At 37.2% G+C, this 14096-nt stretch overlaps 1 protein-coding gene across 13 annotated transcripts in view; it reads left to right on the top strand.

Annotated features, from left to right (window-relative positions):
* The window catches only part of LOC141449342 (H(+)/Cl(-) exchange transporter 7-like), a 131088-nt gene that overhangs the window by 105428 nt on the left and 11564 nt on the right, over nt 1–14096 (top strand). The window lies entirely within an intron of this gene.

Genomic DNA, 14096 nt, shown 5'->3' with positions numbered 1-14096 from the left:
TATTGTTCGCCAGTTGGGGTATGACTCAAGTCGCATTGACGTCATCCCCAACAGTGAAGAGAAATACATCTCATTTAGCAAGCAAGTGGGCGCTCTAACCGTCAGATTTGTGGACACCTTCCGTTTCATGTCTTCTAGCTTAGATAGGTTGTCCAAGAATTTGCCCAACAATAAATTTATAGACACGGGCAAATTCTTCCCCGCCGACAAGATGGATCTGGTCGTAAGAAAAGGAGTGTACCCCTATGACTACACAGATTCGTTCGAGAAACTTAGGGAGACGGTTCTACCCCCTAAGGAGGCATTCTATAGCACCCTTAATGAATGCCACATCTCGGACGAAGACTATCAGCATGCCCAGTCAGTTTGGGAGGCCTTTGAAATTAGAACCCTAGGGGGGTACAGCGAACTCTACCTTAAGGTAGACGTAATGCTCTTATGTGACATCTTTGAAAATTTCAGAGATGTTTGCATAAGAGCATATTCGCTGGACCCTGCCTGGTATTTCACGGCCCCAGGACTGGCTTGGGATGCTATGCTGAAGTGTACAGGGGTACAATTAGATCTACTCACTGATTATGACCAGCTCCTGATGGTTGAGCGGGGCATTAGGGGTGGCATTTGCCAGTGCAGTCTTCGCTATGGTAAAGCTGATAATGCTTATCTGTACCCAGATCGAGATCCTCATAAGGAATCTAGCTACATTGCCTACCTAGATGCAAATAATTTGTACGGGTGGGCAATGTCAAATCCACTTCCTTACGGGGCTTTCGAATGGGTATCAGATCCGGATACTCTAGACTGGGGCAATATGCAGGAAGATGGTCCCTTCGGGTATATTGTCGAAGCCGATATTGAGTATCCGGCCGAGTTGCACGAACTGCACAACGATTTCCCCCTTCTCCCGGAGAATAGGGTGCCTCCGGGACAGGTTAATAAGAAATTGTTGGCTCCATTGACCAACAGGGAGAAATACGTTGTTCACTTCGTCAACTTGAGGCAGGCCATGGGTTTAGGTCTGCGGTTGGTACGCGTACATAGAGCGCTGCGATTCAGGCAGTCCCGTTGGCTTCGCCCTTACATCGACCTCAACACCCAAATGAGACAACAGGCGACCAACGACTTTGACAAAGACTTCTACAAACTAATGAACAACGCAGTATTTGGCAAATTCATGGAGGACGTACGAAAACGAACAAAAATAGAACTAGTAACTGACGAACGTAGAATACGGAAACTAATAGCGAAACCTACTTTTAAAGACAGGACGATCTACTCTGAGACGCTGACTGCTGTACATCTGGACTTTGAACAGATCACGATGAACAAACCAATCTATGTTGGGATGGCCATTCTTGATCTGTCCAAAGTCCGGATGTATGACTTTCACTACGCTACAATGCTGACAAAATACGGACCTGACAAACTAAAACTTTTATACACAGACACTGACAGCCTCATGTACTTAGTAAAGACGAAAGACTTTTACGAGGACATAACTACAATGATGGACGAATTTGACACCAGCGACTACCCAGACGGACATCCATGTAAAAACAATAGAAATAAGAAGGTGTTGGGGAAGTTCAAGGATGAAGCCAGTGGAGAGCCTGTCTCTGAATTCGTGGGCCTCCGCGCAAAGATGTACGCAGTACGCATCCGCGGCCTAGAGAAGAAGCGGGCGAAAGGGATAAAGAAGGCAGCCGTAGATAAAAAAATCACCTTTGATGATTATATGGCTGCCCTGTTCGAGGGAAAAGAGTTTACAACCACGTTTAGAACAATAATTTCTAAAGAACATAAACTCTTTTCCGTCGAACAGAGAAAAGTATCCCTTTCGCCCCACGACGACAAACGCCATCTAGTCGATCGTGTACATACTCTCGCCCATGGCCACTTTACCATAGCGGACTTGCCTGTGTAAAGTTGTGGATTTTTTTGTAAATATATATATTTCATATACTATGTACATGGTTACCTTGTTTAGAGTAGGTCTTTTTTTTTTTGTTCTAGTCAATCTTTATTTATTAATTTTTTTTAAACGTATTTTTGTAGATATTTTTTCCATATATTATTATTTTTTGTAAATATTTTTTTCTATTTATTATTAGTATTTAGTATTAAGTTTTTTCTAATTAATAGTTTATTAAAATAAAATAAAAAATTAAAAAAATTAATAAATAAAAAAAAAGGTGGTGGGTATTTTAGTTTAAGTTATTTTATTTTATGTAAATAGGATGTGTGAATGTTGGTGGCGGGTGTGTGAATGCAGTGTACATAGCTTAGTTATATATATATATATACAGAAGCGAGAGAGCGTTCCTTATTAGTTCCCATCATGCGCTTGATAAAGCAACATCACACCCTCTCCGTGCAAAACCTTGACGACAGGGCCTCTTCCAAGAAATGTTCCAAACACGGTCCGCTTTTCCCAAATTCCATTAGATGTTTAATATGTGGACCGTCTAATTGTGGGAAAACTAACCTGATGTTGAGCTTAATATACGATCCAAAGGGGTTGAGATATGAAAATATATATTTGTTTGCAAAGTCATTACAACAGCCCAAGTACCGGAAGCTAGCTCAAATTTTAGAACCTTTAAAAGATATTGGGTACTTTGAATTTGAAGACAATTCTCAAGTTCCCCCACCTAAAGAGGCCCTGCCAAATTCAATAATTATTTTCGATGATATAGCATGTGACAAGCAAGATAATGTAAGAGCCTATTTTTGTATGGGGCGCCACAGTGGAGTTGATATATTTTATCTAAGTCAAAGTTATACTAGAGTTCCTAAGCACCTAGTGAGAGAAAATGCAAATTTCCTAATACTCTTTCGGCAAGATGAATTAAATTTGAGAAGAATTTACGATGACCATATCAATTCCGACATGGAATTCAAAACTTTCAGAAAAATTTGCCACAGGTGCTGGAAAGAAAATAGATATGGCTTTCTAGTGTTGGACAAAGATAGACAGATTACTGAGGGAAGGTATCGAAAAGGTTTCGAAGCCTATATAATACCTTAACTATGTACTTGAAGATCATTGTTCATTGAGCCATGGAGGGGTCAACTAGTGACGTTGTAATGCGTGAAATAATCGAAACCAGAAAGGCGATTCAAGAAAAGTGTAATTTATTGAAGAGAAACAGAGAAGAGACCGATGAATATTTGAAAATGAAATATCAACCTTTATTGAGTCCATTGAAAGCATTGGTGGAAAAGCAGGAAAAGCCACCACTTGAATTAAAAGAATCTCCTAAACCGGAAGTAGCTACTTGTGAAACACCCCTTCCACCTCCAAAGAGACTAAAATTTCTGAGGCTGGAATCGGCTACAACACCGCCGTCAAGATTTACAAAAACATGGCATGAAGAACTTTCAACCCCAAAGCGACCGGAAGTTCTAAAGTTATCTTCTTCTGCTTCTGCTGAAGCAACCAGCCCGCTTCAAGAGGTACGAGAACAAGCACAAACTCCCGAAGGGAAGGAAATTTCAGCAAAATATTTGAAGGAAGTTGGAGAAATGTCCTCAAAATATATCAAAAAATTTATTAAAAATGAGACCAAGGACTTGGATATGATATATGGTGTAGTTTATGACGGCCGGAGATTTAGTATTGGTGACTCAGTGGTCTCCATCAGCAAAGATATTCTATCCGTTGGTGATAATACCTATTTCGGCACGCCAGGTCTTTTCGAGTTATTATTCTTGACAAATCCAAACTTGTCTATGGTGAAAAAGACGGATTATATCAATTACAAGAGCATACTGCAACAGACGAACGCTCATAGAGAAGGGCACAGCCCTTCCGGACCAATTAAAGTTCTGAACACAAACATGAAATACAAGAATGTGATTTCAAAATTGTTTTCAACAAAAAGAGGTGCCGGATATGTAGATCCTAACATGCTTGTAGATCGATTAAGAAGGTTACTTGGCACCAACAATGCCAGCGCGGAAATAAAAAGTATTGAAGCCCAGCTGAGAGATGGAGGTATAATAGCGTAGTGTGGTCATGAGCAAGCTTCATTTCATCATGGCCTCTGTTAAGGAACAGATTGTAAACGAGTTGCATAGACCAGCAAGAAGAGTGTTCAAGAGAAGAGCAGTTCTTCTAAAGGGCTTAGATGACCTATGGCAAGCCGACCTGGTGGAACTAATACCCTACGCTAGATTCAATAAAGGTCATAAATATCTGTTGACCGTGATTGATTGTTTCTCCAAATATGCATGGGCGATCCCTCTGAAGAATAAGTCAGCCCTGGAAGTGAGTCAAGCATTCGAGAACGTATTAGCCGATCGGAAGCCAAACAATTTGCAAACGGATAATGGAAAAGAGTTTTACAACAAGATATTTGGCAAGCTGATGAACGTGAACGGTATAAATCACTACTCTACCTATAGTAACTTAAAAGCTTCAATAGTGGAGAGATTCAATCGTACTCTGAAAGCGGCAATGTGGAAAAAATTTAGTCTCCAAGGATCGTACGAATGGCTAACCGGCATTAAATCGCTATTGAACAAATATAATAACACTAAACACAGAACTATCAAAATGACGCCGGCTTCAGTACGGGGAAGAGAAATAGAAGAACAGCTGTTACGTGAAGTATATGCGAAGAAAACTTTGAAAAATACCAGCATTCCCAAGTTCAAAGCTGGTGATCATGTACGCATATCCAAATATAAAGCGCAATTTGCTAAAGGCTACTGCCCTTCATGGTCTACAGAAATATTTAAAGTTGCTGAAGTGAAAAATACCATACCGGTCACCTATCATCTGAAAGATTATAAGGGGCAAATGATTGCTGGAGGTTTCTATCAAGAAGAACTGCAGCTGGCCAAACATCCCGACAGTTACCTAGTGGAGAAGGTTATTAAACGGAAAGGTGATAGAATTTTGGTGAAATGGTTGGGCTTAGATAATTCACACAACAGTTGGGAGAATGTTAAAAATGTTCATATATAAAGCCAGAAAAAAGTAACAACGATTTAGTTTATCATGAGACGTGCTAAAGATAAGAAGAAAAAGAAAAGGATCATCCCCACTCCTAGACGGATGGGTGGCAAATCTTCAAAATTGAGTGGAAAAGCTAAACGAATGCTGGATACGCTACCTCGCCTGCGGCTAAGTAATTTTGATCTAATTAAGTTGGCGAAATCAAATAAAATTCCTCATTTCAGAGGAGTATTCATGATTGATGAATTTCCAAAGAAACCATGGAAAAATGAACGAGCCATTTTTAATTTGGATAGCAGTGTTGGCAGTGGTACTCACTGGGTTTGTTATAAGAAGAGAGGAGAATATGTTCAATTCTTCGATAGCAGTGGTGCCAATCCCCCTGCTGAATTTGTCCGATATGTAAAGGGAAGTCGAATTTCATGGAACCGGAAGCAGTATCAGAAAGTTGGCACTAACAACTGCGGTCAGCTTTGTCTACTCTTCCTGCTGGATGTCTTATAAAAGAGAGGCTCACAACTGAAGTTGGCCATTTGATCACTAGACGGAGATGGGGTTAGACTTTAGAAGAGGCGATAAAAGGACAGTTGCTCTCATTCCAGTGAGAACAGTTGCCGAGCGAACATCGCTGACCAACAGCAGTATTCGATTTCTTCAGGCTGCAGGTTACTACGTTCTATCATCATCATGGAAGTGTTAGATTTGGAAGAGAAATGTCAGTTTGACAATTCAATCGAGTGCATAGAATTGCATTCCCATCACCCATATGCTTCTTCAAAACTACTGCCAGGCGATGAAATATGCATTAGTGTACAACATCAAGATCTATATACGCTACCCAGTCAAAGTTTGCTCTACTTGGAAGGCAAGTTTTTAAAGGAAGACGGCTCTGCAGTTCCTGTTTCATCCAAATTGGCCAATAATGCTTTTGCATTTCTATTTGATGAAATAAGATACGAACTAAGTGGAGTTGAAATAGATCGAGTAAAAAACCCAGGAATAGCTTGTACACTTAAAGGGTTGGCTTCGCTTAAGGCAGGCTGTCAGTATATTACAAACTGGGGCTGGTGCTATCCTCAAAGCGATGCTCTCAACATCACTTCAGCAGAAGGATGTTTTAATTTATGCATTCCGCTGTCATCGCTACTGGGATTTTGTGAAGATTATCAGAAAATTGTGATTAATGTTAAACAAGAATTGATACTTGTTAGAAGCAGACAAGATGGAAATGCCTATAAATTCAACAGATTGAATGAAGAACAAGCGGTGGAGAGGTGTAAAATTGAAATGGTGAAGCTTTGCTGGATGCTGCCCTATGTAACAGTCAACGAACATCAGAGATTGGCTCTTATGCGTCATCTTAAATCTGCTAAGGTATTTGCTCTAAGTTTTAGAAGTTGGGAACTCTATGATTACCCTTTGTTGCCGGCCACTCAGAGGCAAATCTGGTCAGTAAAGACATCTAGTCAAATGGAAAAGCCCCGATATATCATTCTAGCTTTTCAAACCGGACGTGCTAATAATGTGGAAAGCAACGCTAGTCACTTTGACCACTGTTCTATTTCAAATGTAAAACTTTATCTTAATTGTAAAGCTTTCCCATACGGCGATTTGAATGTAGATTTTTCCTCTAACCGTTTTGCCATTCTATATCATATGTATGCTTCCTTTCAAATGTCATATTATGGAGAACAAATGTATCCTCTAAGTTCTTTACAAAATTTTAAAGAGAAAACACCCTTAATAGATTGTTCTAAACAGTGCGAATCTATTAAATGTGGCCCGGTAGATGTTAGATTGGAATTTGAATCAAAAGAAATGTTCCCGCCCAACACCACTGCTTATTGCCTTATTATTCACGACAGGGTGGTAGAATATAATCCTTTGACAGGTATTGTACGTCGTATGGTATAAGAAGGCTTGAAGAGCTAGTTCAGTGTTCAGTATGGCTCAGACAGGCGTGCTGATAGCTGACTTCCAGTGCTTTGTAGACAGTGTAGGAGGTTATATTGTTAAAGAGCTTTCTCTATTAGACTATAATTTTCAATCAGTCAGACACTGGATATTCAAGCCACCTGTCCAACATAAACAATGTGAAAAAAGTAGAAGAACCAATTATTGGTTAGAAAATTATTATCATAAAATTAAGTGGAATGACGGGGATATTGAATATGAAATGATTAGAGATATTTTCAAGTTTATTGATTGTAATTATAAATTTGTGTTTGTTAAGGGTTATGAAAAGAAAAGATTTCTTTTACAAAATCTGTACAGTTGTTGTGTAATTAATTTAGAAGATTATGACTGTCCAAAACTTGATTCATTAGAAACAGCAGGAAATCATTGTATTATGCACAATACTTGTAAAGAGAAATGTACGCAATATCGAATTAAAGCCATCAATTGCTGGCTCAACAGTAAATTTGGTTGGAATGAGACGGAAATATTTTTGCCTTGAAGAACGAATGTGGTCACTGGCGAATGCATTGAGTTGCACACAAACCTGAATGTTGGTCACTGGCGGGGTGTAAAATCCCCGTAAACCATGAATGGATTTGTGCAGATTCTGTACAATGTATGAATGCGATTGATGCAAGGCAGCTAAAATTCCAACAACCATTAAAATAAACTGATTCGATAGCAAAACATTTCTTATTTATTTCACTTTAATGTACTAATTAGAAGTTAAATATTTTATTTGTATTTGAAGTTGATTTTTAAGTTTTTATATATTTTTCTGAGGTATATGTATCTTTTAAAGTTTTATTTCAATAAATGTATTAAATTAAATTATTGCTTTATTTTTCAAGTATTCCTTTTATTATTATAAAATTATTAAAAAAAATAAAAAAAAGTAAAAAAAAAATAAAAACTTCCTCGATGACCTCCACCTTGACGTGGTGAGGAAGCTTAAGGCGGAAGCCGAACTAAGAGGGGCGCATATCCAAAAATTATTTAGTTAAAAAAAAAAAAGAAAACACTAAGCTGCAGCTTGTGCACGTTGAGGATATGACAATGGTATGAGTCATCATTATTTTTCCTTGCCTGTTCAAACATGTTGTGCAAGCGTGTTAACATTTTTTAAAAAGTAAGTTTTTAAGTCTCCAAAACATTCAAAGTTTTATTATTTATAAAGCAATAAAAGCTAATAAGGGCAAAGTTCAGTTTCAAAAATATTGTTTTATCTAAGAAACATATATGAAGTTAACGGACAGGTTGAGTCCTGCATCAAAGGTGGGAGGTATGATTCACCTTATAGAGAGAGAGACACTTGCAAGAGAGAGAGAGGGAAGACAAGCGCGCAATTCTATTGGCTAACTATAAGTGACGTCATAGAGTGGGGGGGGGGACATCCGTAACGGTAGAGTAGTGAAGCTTGTAAGGTAATTCGTCATTCGTTGCCCACAGCTCGAGAGGTTAACTTCATACTTCAAAGGTAAGTAATAATACTTTTTTTATTGAAACAATATATTGATCATGATGTGATACTTTCATATAATATTCTTCTTTCAGATGTCTAAGTTGGCAAGCTTTTTGAATGATGTGAATACAAGGTCTGCGGGCATTGGCAAATTATCAGATCTAAAAACCGGATACTCATACGAAGTGAAGCAATTCGAAAGAATCAACACTAAATTTGGAGATGTTATCGTTGCCCATTTACATTATATTGGCCCGACAATGGACTACCCAACGAGGATCTTCCTTCCACGCAGATTTGCGGCAGTGATAACTGATGAAATGGTGGAAGATTACCAACAATCAAAGAAAAAACTGTTAATAATGTACAAAGGCTTTAATAATGGAAGATATGACATAGAATTTAAATAAAATTTATACTGTGAAATAAATGTTATTATTTTACTTGTATACTTCCGTTAAATAAAAATAAAATGTTTTAATTAATGTTTGTTCATTCTTATTTTTACTTTATACACTTATAAATAAAGAAAAGTTAATTAAAACTTATTTATATTTTATTAATAAGTTCAAAGTTCAATTTACTTTTAACTTCATAATAACAAAAAAAAAACGGTTAAAGCGAAAGAGGCAGCTGGCTACATGTCCAGACTTGTTGGAGCATGTTTGTGCTCGTTGAGGATATGACAATGGTATGAGTCATCATTATTTTTACTTGCCTGTTCAAACATGTTGTGCAAGCGTGTTAACATTTTTTTAAAAAGTAAGTTTTTATGTCTCCAAAACATTCAAAGTTTTATTATTTATAAAGCAATAAAAGCTAATAAGGGCAAAGTTCAGTTTTAAAAATATTGTTTTTTCTAAGAAACATATATGAAGTTAACGGACAGGTTGAGTCCTGCATCAAAGGTGGGAGGTATGATTCACCTTATAGAGAGAGAGACACTTGCAAGAGAGAGAGGGAAGACAAGCACGCAATTCTATTGGCTAACTAAAAAACGGTTAAAGCGAAAGAGGCAGCTGGCTACATGTCCAGACTTGTTGGAGCATGTTCAGCTAATCATACGTGTCATCCTATTGAGACTATAACGATATGTTCATACAGGTTTGTATAGTTGGTAAACGGAAATAATAAAACGGTTAAAGCGAAAGAGGCAGCTGGCTACATGTCCAGACTTGTTGGAGCATGTTCAGCTATGTTGGCATATATATAAATTAACAGGTATGATACAAGATGTGGAAGGGAAAGGGGGTGGCTTGCTACAGAGACCTGTCCAGAGAGGTAATCATTTGGAAAAAAAGATGCAATTCTATTGGCTAGTTAGAGTGTGACGTAATTGTGGTGGGGGGTTAATGCTAGTATCGCAGTCCAAGTGTCAGTTCGGGTTTAGTTTTCAGTGAGTGTAGGTCGCGTCATCAGCAGCGGAAGCAGTCCAGGTGGAGGGGGTAAGTAAATAATTTTTCTATTACCTAATGTGAGGTTATCCATTTTTATTTTTCAATATTTTTGTGATAGTGGGGGGTAATTTAAATTTAAAAAAAAATTATTGGTGAGGGGGGTTAGATTTTTTTAAAAAAATAATTCCTAGTTAAAACATAAGAGAACATTCAAAACTAGAGTAAGCGAGACTACCACTGTGGCCGACTGGTGCAGATGACGTGTCTACCAGTACGAAGGTTGTAGGATCGAATCCCAGGTAAGTAAAAATAATTAAAAAAAAAAAATCCCCCTCCTGTCTATCAGTGGGCGAGGGGGGTGGAGGTATGAGGTCCGCCATCTTGTGGTCATCAGCTGGTACGAGGTCCGCCATCTTGTGTACTACAGCTGTTGGAAGAGACGCCATCTTGTAGGAGGAGCTTAGGAGGCCAACGAATACGACGACCTAGAGGTGGTGGGGGTAAAGGTAGGTGTCATGTGATAGGAGTAGGGCTTGGGTGGGGGTAAAGGGATGTCGTCGAATACGCTGATTGGTCTATTAAGAAGGGTGGGGGTAGGAGTGGGGGTAAAAGGGGTGTTATCGAATTCGCTGATTGGTCGATTAAAAGGGTGGAGTGGGGGAAGGGGCGTGGCCTAAAACCCTCGTCGAGTTCGATGATTGGTCAAAAAGGGTAGGGGTGGGGGTAGGGGGCGTGGCTTAAACCCTCGTCGAAATCGATGATTGGTCAATAAGGAGGGGTGGGGGTAGGGGTAAGGGAGGGGGGTGGGAGGGGAGGGGATGGCCGCCATTTTGTATTTTAGGTGTGCCAGAATCGGCAAATCCTATCTACTGCCATTAACCTTGATGTTGACGCGACTTAAATCATAAAAGAAAAGAAAAAGAAAATGAATGAACTGGCCAGCATAAGGGTCTGTGAAACATCTAATAAATTCAAAAAAATATTAATGAAAATTAATGTAGTAAAATTACTTAAAATAATATCAATGAAATGTTGGGTACTAGCTGATTTGTGTACCTTTTGGCGTTTAATCAACCCTTATACTTAACATTTTAAACTGTAAGTTTTTGTTAAAGAGATTTTTGTACCTTTTGGATAGATTTTCTTTTTTGTATGTTTTGCAAAGTTACATATCTGCTTTTCAGATTTTATTAAAATTGGGAATAATAAATTTAATTTTATCATTATAACCTGAAAAGGTGTTAAGTCGGAGTTACTACCACTGGACAGATCTTTTTAAAGAATGATTATAGTTGCGGTCCCCAAACCATCCTCAATAACAATTTTTTTGAGAAAGCGTTTTGAATAAAATAGGAAGGTAATTTGTACGTAAATAGCAAAATTAAACTGCGATTTCAGTACTTCCCTTTAAGAGGAGTAAGAAAAATAAACTGCGATTACAGTACTTCTCCCTAAAAGGCAAAGAGGCAAAGATTTTGAATCGAACTACAATTCATTGATGAAAATCGGTTCACTCATTGAAAATTTTAACGATTGCAATACTTCCTCTTAGTAGGTGTAAGAGCATGATGGCACTTCACAGCCACGTAGAGGAGCTTTAACCACTTCTTCTTACTAAATTTTATCAAAATCGGACTAACCGTTATAGAAATATTGGTAATAATAGTTTTAGAAAGGGCCTTACTTGGGTGGGGCAAACTCCCCTCCTTATGAGGCACAGCGTCGAGACTTTTAAGTGCAAATCTGTACAAAATTTCGATTCGAATGACACTTTATTCATGAAAATCGGTTTACGTTTCGATAATTTGAAACGATTGCTATACTTCCCCTTAACAAGTGTAAGAGCAGATCGTCGCTTTAATGTTACGTAGGGGAGCCCTAACCCTGTCATCCTACCAAATTTTATCAAAATCGGGCTAAGATTTACAGAGTAATTAATGATAATAATTTTGGAGGGGGCCTTACATAAAAGGGGCTAACTCCTCTCCCATTCCATGTACAGCGTCGCGACCCCCAAAAGGCACATCTACATAAAATTCCGAATCGAATGACATCTCATTCATGAAAATCGGTTCACGCGTTTAGGCGCTACGTTGTTTACAAAAAAGGTAACAACAACAACAAGAAGAAGAAGAACAAGAACATTTTTTGAAAATCTCTTTAACAAAAACTTACAGTTTAAAATGTTAAGTATAAGGGTTGATTAAACGCCAAAAGGTACACAAATCAGCAAGCACTCAAAATTTCATTAATTCTTCATTAATATTTAAGTAATTTTACTGCATTAATATTCATTAATATTTTTTAGAATTTATTAGATGTCACAGACCCTTATGCTGGCCATTTTCGTCTACAAAATATTTGTTCAAGTAGCACTGTAGATTGACTGTAATATCTAGTTATTTATAATAATCAAACTATTAAATACAGGTTAAAAAGAAAAACGTTATAAAAAATAAAAAAAAATTATGAGGCTAAAAAATTCAAAACTTTTTTTTATAAAAAAAAATGTAATATGTAAAATAAAGTAAATAAGATATGTATATTTTTAGGACAGCTAATTATTCCAGTATTTTACTATAAGTAAAATTAAATTAAAATAGAGAAATCAATAATTGTTGTTGAATAATCTACTTGTTATAACTGTGTGTTATTTGTGCTCTCGAATATTTCGGTAAGACGAATTCAAGACAGTAGCCTACTCTAACTTTGTCTTTTTCTACTTTAACATGCATGTACATATGTGTGATTTATCATAATTATAACAAAAAAATATTATAAATGAAGTGGCCAGCATAAGGGTCTGTGACATCTAATAAATTCTAAAAAATATTAATGAATATTAATGCAGTAAAATTACTTAAATATTAATGAAGAATTAATGAAATTTTGAGTGCTTGCTGATTTGTGTACCTTTTGGCGTTTAATCAACCCTTATACTTAACATTTTAAACTGTAAGTTTTTGTTAAAGAGATTTTTGTACCTTTTGGATAGATTTTTCTTTTTGTCTATTTTACAAAGTTACATATCTGCTTTACAGATTTTTTAAATTTGGAATAAGCAATTCTATCATTATAACCTGATAAGATGGTAAGTCGGAACCGTAACTACCACTAGAGAGATCTTTTTAAAGAATGATTATCGTTAAGGTCCCCCAAACCATCCTCAGTAACAACTTTTCTTGAAAAAGCGTTTTGAATAACATAGGAAGGTATTTGTGCGTGAATAGCAAAATTAAACTGCGATTTCATTACTTCCTTTTAAGAGGAGTAAGAAAAATAAACTGCGATTGCAGAACTTCTAGGCAAAGAGGCAAAGATTTTTTAATCGAACGACAATTCATTGATTTAAATCGGTTCACTCATTGATAATTTAAACGATTGCAGTACTTCCTCTTAGTAGGTGCAAGAGCATCAGCAATGTAGAGGAGCTTTAACCACTTATTCGAGCTGAATTTTATCAAAATCGGACTAAGCGTTATAGAAATATTGGTAATAATAGTTTTAGAAAGGGCCTTATTTGGGTGGGGCAAACTCCCCTCCTTATGAGGCACGGCGTCGAGACTTTTAAAGTGCAAATCTGTACAAAATTTCGATTCGAATGACATTTCATTCATGAAAATCGGTTCACGTGTCGATAATTTGAAACAATTCCTATACTTCCCCTTAACAAGTGTAAGAGCTGATCGCCGCTTTAATGTTACGTAGGGGAGCCCTAACCCTATCATCCTACCAAATTTTATCAAAATCGGGCCAAGATTTACAGAGTAATTAGTAGTAATAATTTTGGAGGGGGCCTTACATAAAGGGGGCTAACTCCTCTCCCATACGATGTACAGGGTCGAGACCCCCAAAAGGCACATCTACATAAAATTCCGAATCGAATGACACCTCATTCATGAAAATCGGTTCACGCGTTTAGGCGCTACGTTGTTTACAAAAAAGGTAACAACAAGAAGAAGAAGAAGAACAAGAACAAGAACATTTTTTGAAAAAGCGGTTTTTGCTCATTTTCGGCAACTTTTTTCTCGAAACCTATTAGATCTGGGTGGTTGCAAAAAAATTACAGTTATGAAGGAGGGTTTGGAGTAAGATTTAAAGAAAATTTGGGAATTTTATCTTTTATAGAAAAAGAGAAAAAAATTGTCAAAGTTGGGTGTTTTTCAACGTTACGCTTTTTCGTGCAGTTTTTGATGGTCAACCCTTATACAACTGTCCTACCGGACAGTTTTAATGCCGTTTTTGCTCATTTTGAGCATCTTTTTTCTCAATATCTATCAAATCTAGGTTGTTGCAAAAAAATTACAGTCATAAA

The sequence above is a fragment of the Rhodnius prolixus genome, unplaced genomic scaffold, assembly GCF_049639745.1.
Source record: "Rhodnius prolixus isolate KJV_2025 unplaced genomic scaffold, Rpr scaffold_2, whole genome shotgun sequence".
Taxonomy (NCBI): Eukaryota; Metazoa; Arthropoda; class Insecta; order Hemiptera; family Reduviidae; genus Rhodnius; species Rhodnius prolixus.
This window is presented reverse-complemented; position numbering and strand designations above follow the sequence as displayed.